Source organism: Amblyomma americanum, chromosome 11 (assembly GCF_052857255.1).
Source record: "Amblyomma americanum isolate KBUSLIRL-KWMA chromosome 11, ASM5285725v1, whole genome shotgun sequence".
Classification (NCBI taxonomy): Eukaryota; Metazoa; Arthropoda; class Arachnida; order Ixodida; family Ixodidae; genus Amblyomma; species Amblyomma americanum.
The window spans coordinates 48,743,497-48,756,017 of record NC_135507.1 but is presented as its reverse complement, the minus strand read 5'-3'; the positions used below and the strand labels follow the sequence as shown (position 1 = coordinate 48,756,017).

The 12,521-nt window shown below is 44.6% G+C and overlaps 1 protein-coding gene across 1 annotated transcript in view; it reads right to left on the bottom strand.

Moving 5' to 3' along the window:
• The window catches only part of Stacl (SH3 and cysteine-rich domain-containing protein), a 348,123-nt gene that overhangs the window by 308,922 nt on the left and 26,680 nt on the right, over positions 1-12,521 (bottom strand). The gene's annotated exons all lie outside the window — the stretch shown is intronic.

Genomic DNA, 12,521 nt, shown 5'->3' with positions numbered 1-12,521 from the left:
CTAGCCTGCTCCCATTGGCCCCAGCAACCACGTTCGAACTACCGAGGTTTCTTCGGCGATACTGGGAATCAATGCTCCGCATTTGCATTCGGCAGTAGCAGCAGTAGCACATCGCCGACGCTTGTCTTGGAAGGCGCTTGACGCTTTTCTACCCCTTCGCAGTTTTACGGCTGGGCCTCCGTTCAAGTTCAACCTTTGGCGCATGGCTTTACTGTGGCTGCGCTGCATCTGAAGAATTTCCTGCTGACAACGACGCACGGTTTCGAAGATTGCGGACCGTATCTCCTCGTATCATCCGGGAAACCTAGCCTGCTCCCATTGGCCCCAGCAACCACGTTCGAACCACCGAGGTTTCTTCGGCGATACTGGGAATCATTGCTCCGCATTTGCATTCGGCAGTAGCGGCAGTAGCACATCGCCGACGCTTGTCTTGGAAGGCGCTTGACGCTTTTCTACCCCTTCGCAGGTTGGTGGCTTTGCTTCCTTTATTTTTTTTTTCTATTGCATTGTCTGCTGCTGCTGCTGCCGGGTGCTGGTGCTTAGTGATAGCCATGCCTAATCATACAGCTCAAGAAGAGCCTGACCCTTGTCTTTCCTGCCATGCTGTTATCCCACCCGATTCCCCATTTGTAACCTGTGTAGCGTGCGAATTCAACTACCATGATGGAAAAGCATGTTCAGGTCTAACAGCCAGAAGCTACAATAGCAAAAAGGCCGATAGCAGCATTGCGCAGTGGAAATGTCGGACATGTGTAGTGGCGTCAGAGCGCACTTCTCGACCGTCCAGCGATCAATGTCGCTCACGTGGCTCCTCCTCTACGCATAGCTGTTCAAATAACGAACAGCAGCAGCTCTCTCAACAGGCACTAATGGGCATCGTGACAGATATGCAAAAAAAGCTATGCCTTCTGATGCCTTTAGTTGAGGCGATGAATGCACTTCCCGAGTTAAAGCAAATAGTGACTGATGTACAAGTGTCTGTCCAACACATGTCGGATAAGTATGATGAAGTGCTACAGCGCCTAACCAAGCAGGACCGTGAACTAACAGACATTAAGGAGCGTATTACAGCAGTGGAAGACTCCGTCAGTGCGAAGGAGATTTCTGATTTAAAGGATCAAGTTAACGTACTTGAACAGTATGGTAGACGGCAGAATCTCGAGATTCATGGAGTCAAAAGGGAAGAAAATGAAAACCTTTTACCTAAAATCAATGAGTTGGCTGCTTCCCTTGGCCTTCGTTCGCTTGCTGAAGACGACATTGATGGCATTCACCGTCTTTCCACAAGAAAAGGTCGAAAGGCTCCCATACTAGTGCGGTTCGTTTCTCGAAAAACAAAAGAGAACTGGAAGAGCAAGAATAAGCAACTGGTTGACAGTGAATCAGAAGTCCGCTTCTACGACAACCTTACCAGTCGAAACAAGCATCTTTTGTGGCTGGCACGCACAAGGGCACAGCAGATGGGTTACTGATTCACGTGGCAAAAGAATGGAAAGGTGATGGTCCGCAAGGGCCCAGGTGAACCAATTCTGCGGATTTCGTGTGAGGCAGATCTGTGTAATATCAAGGAAACTAAGCAGGCTGAAAGTGATGATTCGGAGGCGTGAGCGTCCATCAACTTAGTTGTTTTTTTTCTGTGTTTCTTTATCTTTTCTAGCAGTATGGATTACGAAGCATCTTCACAAAACCGCAGTTACTACGCGATACATGAATTTAACGAGACAGTAATGGAATTACCTTCTCATTCAAATAAGCCTCTTTCTATGTTTTGTTTAAACTCACAAAGTCTTCGAAACAAAGGAGATGCCGTTGGCGCTTATCTGAACTTACTTCACCATAAATTTGATGTTCTAGCATTTACAGAAACCTGGTTCACTGATTCCTCAGACGTTGCTCAATTTGAAGACTATTCTCATGTGTCTTTGTTCAGAGACAACAAAAAAGGGGGCGGTGTCTCTCTGTATTTTCGTGATGGCGTATCACACGCCTCCCTAGAGTCGTTTTCCGTTGTTGATTGTGATTTTGAGGTACTTGTTGCCGAATCTTGTGGTGTTATTATAATTCTTGTTTATAGACCCCCGTCTGGTAAAGTTGAACGCTTTTTTTCCTACCTTGACAGTGTACTTCACTCGTTTACAGGACATAGCCAATCTGTTGTCGTGCTGGGTGATTTTAACATAGATATATTGACTGAGAATACAGTTTCTAAGAGTTTTATTGGTATGATGTCTTCCTACAGCTGTGCAAATGTTATAAACCTGCCAACAAGAATTACCACAAGTACCAGAACTGCTCTTGATTTATGTTTCACTGATTTCTTACCAAATGATGTACAGTCGGGTGTGATGGCCTGCGATGTTAGCGACCATCTTCCATTTTTTGTCTTTTTGCCCCATTCGAGGAAAACTTTTTCTAATAGCACAGCTAACACTTTCTATCGGAAAGTTAATGACGAAACTATATATTGCTTTCGACGCATGATTTCAGAGGTGGACTGGTCACTCGTTTTTAATGAAGAAGATCCTAGTCGCTGTTACGATGTCTTTGAAAAAAAATTTCAAGATGCCTATTATAAAGCCTTTCCTCTAGTCCGCCGCTCTAGGTACAAAGAGTCTAAGAAACCGTGGGTTACGAAAGAGCTGTACAAAAGAATAAGGCAAAAACACAATCTCTTTGCTGATTTTTTGAAGCACAAGGACATCAATATACTAAACCTGCATAAAGCTGTAAGGAATAAGCTCAACACTGATCTAAAAACCGCAAAACAGGAATATTACGCAAAAGCGTTCGCTAATAAACTTGCCCCTAATCAGATATGGAGGTCATACAACAATTTAGTATCAAAACGAACCGAGCCAACTCCAATAGAGATTGTGGTAGATGGCGTTCCACTCAGAGGTCGTCCCTTATCAGACATGTTTAACGAACACTTCCTGACGGTTGGTGACAATCAGTCTGCGCAAACAACATGCACTGATCCAATGTCATATCTTAAAGGCATACCAAAGCCTTCGATATTTCTTTCCCCAACAACTACAGCCGAAATCTCTTCGTATATAATACGTCTAAAAAATAACTGCTCCGTTGGAGCTGATAACATCAAGGGTGAGGTAGTAAAAGCCGTATCTGATATTATCGCACCTTTGTTGTCCCATATATGCAACCAAATGCTCAAAGAAGGCAGGTTTCCAGATAAATTAAAGATAGCAAGAGTTTGTGTGGTACATAAGACAGGAAGCTATAATGATCCTAACAATTATCGCCCAATATCCGTTTTACCGGTCTTCTCAAAAATTGCTGAACAAGTCATCAATACCCGCCTTACTTCGTACTTCATTAAGATCGGAGCTATTGCGAAAGAACAATATGGCTTTCAGAAAGGGAAATCTACGGAAAAAGCTTTACTTCACATAAAGGATAAAATAATTAACAATATAGAAAACAGAATTTTTACACTTGGGCTATTCTTAGACTTTAGAAAAGCCTTCGACTCGGTCTGTCACAAAATTTTACTGCGCAAATTACAATTCTATGGGATACGAGGTTCCACACTTAATCTTATTCAGAGCTACTTATCATCCAGAGTACAATTCACAATGATTAACGACATACCTTCAAGCCACGGCCTTATACGCACTGGTGTGCCACAGGGCTCAGTACTGGGTCCTATTCTATTCCTAGTTCACATAAATGACATTGTTAATATTCTTCCTTCCTCCGAAACAGTTTTATACGCTGACGACACAAATATTTTCTTTCATGACGCGAGTTTACAAGCAATAGAATGTAGAGCTAATCTCTGGCTAGAAAACCTTACATTATGGTTGAGGGCCAACAGGTTAGAACTAAACATCACGAAGACGAAGTATGTAATATTCAGAGCTAAAAATAAAGTCATAGATAATGAGCCAATCATATTATACAATTCGAATATTTTACAACGAGTACAGTCAATAAAATTCCTTGGAGTTATATTTAATGAACACCTGTTGTGGACTGACCATATTAATCAAGTAAGAAAAAAAATTTCGCGATCAGTGGGCCTTCTAAATAAATTTAGACTTCTATTGCCAGTATGGCTCAAAAAGCAACTTTATTTCAGTTTAATTCATTCACATCTTCACTATTGTTTACTGATATGGGGAGACTCAACACAGACTAATTTAAATGCTTTGTTTTTACTACAGAAAAAGGCCATACGAGCAATTGCTAATCTAGGCTACTTGGATAGCACTAACTCGTGGTGGAACAGCTTGGGGTTACTGACAATTTTTCAATTAAAAACTCTTCGGCTAGCACTTGAAACATATAACAGATTTCATCTTGAAACTAATTTTTGTGCAACACCAGAACTACCGCAAAACCCATATCCCCTTCGACACATGACAATAAGAGCACCAAAATCAAGAACAAATTACGGATTCCAAACGATTAGATATCAGATGACTACCTTTTTGAATGAAAACAGAAATTTTCATGACCTCCTCCATCAATGCAGAACTCAAAAAATATACAAGAGAAAAGTGATTGCACTGTTGACTTCATGACTAACCGGTACATCCTGTGACATATTATAAATTGATAACAGTCAACATGATTGTATATATATATATTTTTTCCTTTTATAATTCCCTGTAACCCAACAGCACGCATCTTAACAACTTCGAAGATACCTTAACATTGTTGTACAGTTTTTCCTTTGTTTTTCTTTTAACATGCCAGCAAGTGTAATGGCGACCGCTACATTTATTGTATTTGTTTATTTTGTGTGTGTATGTGCCGAGTGCAGTTTGCTTACCCCCAGGGAGGAAGGCCCTCGTCAGGCACCACGCCTTTTGGCCTCCTTCCTGAAGTGTATGAAACACACTTCAAATAAATACTTTTCAAACTTCAAACTTTTTTCAAAGTTACAAAGGCAATAAGCCTCAATGACACTCTAAACCTAAAAACGTGACAAAGGAGTAAGCTCTCCCTTCTTGGTCGTCCTTTTTGCGCTACCTTTTTATGCAAAGTAGGTATCACCAACTAGCCCAGCAGCAAGTTTTATTGAAACGTAGCAAGGGGCGATTGCCCCGCCACGGTGGCTCAGTGGTTAGGGCGCTCGACTACTGATCCGGTGTTCCCGGGCTCAAACCCGACCGCGGCGGCTGCGTTTTTACGGAGGAAAAACGCTAAGGCGCCCGTGTGCTGTGCGATGTCAGTGCACGTTAAAGATCCCCAGGTGGTCGAAATTATTCCGGAGCCCTCCACTACGGCACCTATTCTTCCTTTCTTCTTTCACTCCCTCCTTTATCCCTTCCCTTACGGCGCGGTTCAGGTGTCCAAAGATATATGAGACAGATACTGCGCCATTTCCTTTCCCCAAAAAACCAATTATTATTATTAGCAAGGGGCGAAAGAAAGTTCGTTGGGCGGATGAGGTTAAGAAGTTCGCGGGGATAAGGTGGCCGCAGCTGGAACAGGACCGCGTTATTGCTTAGATAACAGAGAGGACTTTGCCCTGCAGTGGGCATAGTCAGGCTGATTATGATGATGATTATGAGTGCAGTTAAGTAGAGGCAAGGCAGTCTACAAAATTGCGCGCAACGACAGGCTCGAGTCGGTGGGCTGGTTGTAATAGATGGGCAGGTTCTGAAGGGTGGAAAGAGCGTGTTGGGAAGAGTGTATTGCACACAATACTAAAAAGAGGCTAAGCTTAAAGCTTGCTTTTGCGGGCCGCTCTCGCAAAAAAAAGTTTATTTCTGCTTTGTGGTCAGGAGTAACGAGAAGGTGCCTGACACGATGGTCGTCGAAACATATGCACGCATGCTCGCGTGAGGTCAGGCGCATGTTTGTATGTGCGCGTCATGTAGCTTAATAAAGAACGCTCCGTTTTCAAGGAAATTGAATGAGGCATCCCATTTGTTTGCAACGTAAGAACAAGAAGTAAAAAACAGCTGCAGCAAGAAAAACATGGCATAATAAATGATTTTTTCTCGCCGGTTTTTAACAAACCTATAATATATGTTTTCCACATGTTTCGTCTCTAGAGGCCCATGGTCCGGAGAAAACATGAACAAGTAAAAAATTAAAGAATCCTTACTTCGATGCAGCGACCCTTCTAAGTTCAAGTGCCCTCAAAACTTATCACAGAAAGAGAGCCTAAATGCGCGTTAATGGAGCCCCTAGGAGCAGTTTGCTCGAAGAGGTGCACGACACTTCTATAGTTTTTGGATGACTGATCGCATATGCCTCCCCTTTGAAGAAGTCTGAAGAATTAAGCGCTGCCGGGGGAATTCTTTAGTTTCTTTTTTCCTGCCCCGTGCATATGATGGAGTCTTTTCCTTGTTTCCCTGTTTATGGTGTTAATTTATCATGCCCGCTTCACCGGACTTTCGATCGATCATCGTTAAGCAAACGCACCAGCCGCTTTCCTCCTCTCACTGATTGTCGGCACGTGTCTTCGCAACCGCAAACTCGTCTGGTCTGTGCAACAGCAAGAGGAGTTTATCGCTTCATTTCCTGAATAGAAAACAAACAAACAGAGCTCTAAATCGACCTGAATCGGTCGTGAATCGGGCGTGCCTTGTAGGTCCCTGAATCAAGAACGGGTCGGTAAAATTGGTTTGGTTTATGGGGGTTTAACGTCCCAAAGCGACTCAGGCTACGAGAGACGCCGTAGTGAAGGGCTCCGGAAATTTCGACCGCCTGGGGTTCTTTAACGTGCTCTGACATCGCACAGTACACGTGCCTCTAGAATTTCGTCTCTATCGAAATTCTACCGCCGCGCCTGGGATCGAACCCGCGTCTTTCGGGCCAGCAGCCGAACGCCATAACCACTCAGCCACCGCGGCAGCGGGTCGCTAAAATTACTCAGGTACACACGTAAAGTGAGTCTCATTACAGGCTTTATTTGTGCGGTACCATTCTCAAGAATATGCGGAAGGATTCATGAAAGCTTCAATTGTTTTGCTTTTTGAGTCCTGCATATGTATTCACTGTGGCAGCAAAACAAAATATTTTGAACCTTCAGCAAGGAGACCGACCGAGAAGCTAGGGCTGTGTGCATTGAAGGAAAGCACGGAGAAAGTAATGAGTTCACCAGACAACCAATGTTGCTGAAAAAAAAAACTTATTGTTTTTCTGATGATTTCAGTCGCGCTTACGATAATAGGAAAATCACTGTAAGCATTGTTACTATCACCGCTCAAGACCTCAGTGAAGTGATTGACACCAACGAGGAATTGGTGCGAATGCGAATAGCAGCCGTATAACTTATTAGTCAACCTGTGTAGATATCATCGCTGCTGACGCACTGGGTCTTCTTCGCGATCTATGCTGAAGCCCAAGTTTTGGTTTTTATCTCCGATCGAGCTTTGTTATTTGGGGTAGCTCTGATGTAAGGAATACCTAGCCGCCACAGCTTTCCACTACATCGAATCAAGGTTTATATAGTTAATAGAAAGAGATGCAGGAGCAAGGCAGCTATTGTTAGGAGACAAACTGAAAACATCTTTCATACAGAACCTAGCTTCCGACGTAACGCCCTTCGAACCCGACCGCGGCGGCTGCGTTTTTATGGAGGAAAAACGCTAAGGCGCCCGTGTGCTGTGCGATTTCAGTGCACGTAAAAGATCCCCAGGTGGTCGAAAATATTCCGGAGCCCTCCACTACGGCACCTCTTCTTCCTTTCTTCTTTCACTCCCTCCTTTATCCCTTCCCTTACGGCGCGGTTCAGATTTCCAACGATAAATGAGACAGATACTGCGCCATTTCTTTTCCCCCAAAAACAAATTATTATTATTATTATTTAACGCCCATTTGTGATTGCTTCATCGATTCTTTCGGCAGTGCATAGACATGGTCTTCTGGCGAGTTAGAAGTGCATCATCTTACAATGACATGCCAACTTCTCCGTTCGTTTGGTTTGGATTCGATGGGTTTATCTTAAACCTCTGCAAGATAATCCTGGACTCACGATCAAAATTACCATAAATAGCATCATCAGCATAATCTATAACATAATCTTCCCCTCCACCATTGTGGTTACAAACCGGCATGCGAGTATTAACACAACCAGACCGAACACCCGACCGCATCGACCTAACCACGACCAGCAGCCTGAACGCAGTCAAGAAACTCAGTTCACCAAGCAAAGAAGAAGCCCTTTCGCGTTGAACTTTGCGTGCCAACTTGCGCTTCATCCAGAGTCCTGCGCGTTTCCCTCTCCTTTGTTCTACGTTTCTGCTTTCGTCTCGGCTATCCACCTGCGGAGCTAATCAGCAACCATTCAGGCGTGTCTTAAAAGCGGTCGCGGGCATCGCCCGAATGGAGCGTTTATGGTCCCCTCAGCTCACAAAATCCCCTCCTTACTCTTACTGCTTTTATTCGTTACTTCTCTAGCGTATCATACGCAGGCGGCCCGAGCTTCGCTCCAAGAGCTTGGCTGAGCTGCGTGGACCGACCATGGAGTTATTCTGGACAGAGTTAAGCGCACATCATTACACGGGCTTTCTCGCGTTATTTATTCTCAGGTGACGGTGTTTACTTTTCTTTTTACTCCTTTTTTTTACTCCGTTTTAGAACCCCGTTTCAACCTGCGCGGCGAAACGTTAATCGCGTCTCGTTCTAAGTCTTATTAGTGTGCGCGTATGAAACTGCTCGCTCTGCCAACACAAGCGCGCAAGGTAAAAAGTCTCTCTAGCCGTTTTCCTTTCTTTTTTTACGGGGAATGAACTCTTTTTCTTGTTTTATTTTGTCGAAGCTAGAGCCACTTGCACCTGCTTTTCTCGCCACAGCCGAGCAAGGTGCGCTTATGAGCTCCGCTTTCTTGAAGTTTGAGGGGGAAAAAAGAACTGAAAGGGGGTGTTGCGAAATGTTACGCTATTTATAGGGAGTACTTTAAAGCTCGAGGAAGAAAGCACGATAAACGAGCGGGTTGTTATGCATGAAATAGATGGTTCTATGCTTATGTTAGAGTGCGCTCCGGCCACTGAACATCTACAAATGCCTAGATTGGACAAAATTTAAATTATAGAACCCGCAGCGATGGCTCAGTGGCTAGGGCGCTCGCTCGGCTACTGATCGGGAGTTCCCGAGCTCGAACCCGACCGCGGCGGCTGCGCTTTTATGAAGGCGAAACGCCAAGGCGCCCGTGTGCTGTGCGATGTCAGTGCACTTTAAAGATCCCCAGGTGGTCGAAATTATCCCGGAGCCCTCCACTACGGGCACCTCTTTCTTCCTTTGTTCTTTCACTCTCTCCTTTATTCCTTCCTTAACGGCGCGGTTCAGGTGTCTAACGATATATGAGACAGATAGTGCGCCATTTCCTTCCCCCAAAACTAATTATTATTATTATTAGAACCAAACGTTTGCTTTTGCAGAGTGTAACGTCCCAAAGTCACTCAGGCTATGAGGAATGCCGTAGTGGAGAGCTCTGCACAATATCGACCTCTAGAATTTCGCCTTCATCGAAATTTTACGGCCACGACCGGGATCGAACCCGCGTATTTCGGATCAGTAGCCAAGCGCCATAACCACTGAGCCACCGCGGCGTCTCTAGAGTACAGGGAATGCCACAACGTCAAAAAGGGTGGTCAATAATGAAACGATCCTAATATAAAAAACGTAATCACTTCACCAGAGTGCGATTCCCAAGTGCGGAGATTTAAAAAACTAACAAAATATTTGCACTTTTGGTGCCCAAAGGGGCAAAGCTTGAAGTACCTGGACGCATTGGAAGAAAGAAAAAAAGAGCCGAAATGAATCGACATACGCCAGGTGCGTACGTTTCTGCCTTGTAGTGAAACTGTGTGCGCTTTACCAAAGACAGGAAGAGCAAGAAATTTTGTCGTCGTTTGATTTTTTTCTTTCGGAAGCGTGGGCGCGTGAAATTGACCAGATGGCGACATTTGGCGCAGCAAAGAAGCGCCGCTACCTTCCTTCTTTCTTCCTTTCATTCCGCCTAAATCTTTTTTTATGTTTATTTTGGCTTTTCAGAGGACGACGCGATCATTCTTGTCTCGAGCTTCTACCTATCGAGGTTTCTATATATTTTTTTTCACACACCAAGGAGGCGCCTCTTACCTGACACCTTGCTTACTTCGAGGAAAGAACACAGGCGATAGAGACAAGTTACCCGCCGTTCTCGGAATTTCTCCTCGGCTCGCGTACCGAGCCCGAAGCAAAAAGCTAAAGCCACAGCAGTTTTGAAAGCGACGCAGCGCCGTCTCTGGACACGTTGATATATCACGGACTTGCTGCCGCCTGCCACATATATAAGGTCTTCTTCTTTTCAGAGATGGAGCAACTGGCGAAGGTCAGAAAAGCGGCGAGAGCTCTGCTAGTCTTTGAGACAAAGGTGGCTTAAAAACCTTTTACTGGGACAGGCGTATAGAGAACTTTCTTATGGATTAAACTGTTTCAGCATAGTCGCTTGCTGTAAATTAAATTTCTCACTGCGACGAATACTAGTCCCCCCCTCCCCTTACTGAAAAAAAGAAAGATTTTGTAGAGGACACTTAACTTCCGCCTGAAAGACATGAAGCGACAGCGTATTAACGGAATTGACATATATAGAGAAGGTCATACTCTACTTTACATTCATAGATTCTTAGGAGTCATCATGCCATTCCTGGTGCAATGGTGCAGTGGTGCAGCGGTTACGCAATGCGCCACTGCCCTGCGATGGTAGGTGCTCCCAGTGGTAGGCCTCGTGCGGCCTAGGTAGCTCTTCCTGCGCGAACAGTCATTAACTGCCACTGGCCACGGTGGGAAGGTTCCTCGCTATCCAGCGGGCTGGTTGCGATGACGCCAAAATGTCACGTGATCTAGGTGGCCCACCTGCCTCCTGAGTTGCTCTCTGTGGGACCGCCTGCCAGAGCCGTGTCCGCAAATTTTCGCTCACAACACCGATGACGACAACGTCGACACCGAATTTTCTAGTCAACAGGAAAGTTCACACTTTCGCGTTAAAAGGGGACTGAGGACGAACTGGGCACAAAGAATGGTGCCCATCAAATTAAGGACATGCATAAAATTGAAAAAAAAGATTACAGGGCGGTTACCATTTCATAACGCAATATGCAACGAGGCCTGTTCGCGGTGGTTGATGTAATATTATGTTTCATTGTTGTTTTTATTATTTTATTCTACAGTGCGCGTATCGTCCCGGTGGTGTCCCTCCTGATGTTACTACGTTCCAACAAGTCAGCGTGGAACGTTGAATTAGCGTCACGAGTGACGTGACTGAACGCTGACCAATCAGGTGGCGCGGTATAACATTATGCTATTTGTTACAAGGACAGATGAAAAATGAAACGGTGAAGTTAAAAGATGGCAGATGAAAAGTTAGAAAGGCGCCTGCATGCTCCAGAAAATGGAGTGGGAAAATTCGAAAGGATGAAAAAAACCGAAAGAGGTAAATTCAAACCTTGTTTGGAATATTATTTCGACTCGAACCATCATCCTGTTCACATTGCATGAAAAGCGAACAGTGTGCCGCACCACAAATGAGAAGCCCCGGGGGATCGTCGGCCGTTATGACAGCACGCAATCTGAAATGACGTCCATATCGAGAGCGGCATGACAACGGGGTAGTTTCGAACGAATACAAGACACACCTTCGTCTATGGAATTGACGTGTCACCTCGATTAGATGCTCGACTGATTTGCTCAAAATGTAAGTGAAGACGCATTTTCCTGAATGGCTTCAGAGAAACAATGAACACGCTTTACAACTGAAGACCTTCACAAAAGATCACAAAATGAAACAAGTCCGGTGTCTCATAACTGACTATTCTGAATAAATTGTCATCTACCCGAGAAAGTCATTTTTGTAGCTACAGCGTCTCAGAAAATAAATAGAAAGCAAAATCAGGATCGTTAAGTTTCAAGCCTAAGTGTATTTTTTATCGATCCGAGCAGCTGTTCATTTGCAAGAGATTCTCGTTGTGAGCGGGTCAGCAGTGGTAGAGCCGATTTTAACGCTACCTAAACCTCGACGAAGGAAGCCCGAGTCCACGTTTAGCCCGACGCATTTGTGGTTCTTGTCATTAGTAGCTGTACCATCTATGCGTTAGCGTCGCAACCCGGGAGCGTATTTGCACAACACCGAGAACAAACACAATCTCCCGGGCCATGATAATCAATAGGAGCCACTGCGATGGGTGAGACCCTGAAATAACGATCAACCAGAGGAGATTAGTGCTGCAAACGCAGCTCGTGAGCTCCACTTAAAGGGCGTAATCATCACTATCATTATCGTTATCACCGTCATCACTCCAGTTAAGTACCCTGCATGAACATTTTTTTCCTGTTATTGATCCGCCAGTATCCCTGTTTTGCCCCAGCCGCTGCCTACATTACTGGAGTTAATTTTATTTATTTATTTATTTGTTCCTCAAAGGTCCACGAGTGACATTACATGAGGGGTGGGCTGAATAGACAATTAGCATGAATGCAGATGATGTTCGAGGGCGGTTTTGAACCTGCTGTAGTCGATGATGGTTGCCACTTCGGATGGGAGGTAATTCCTGTCTCGG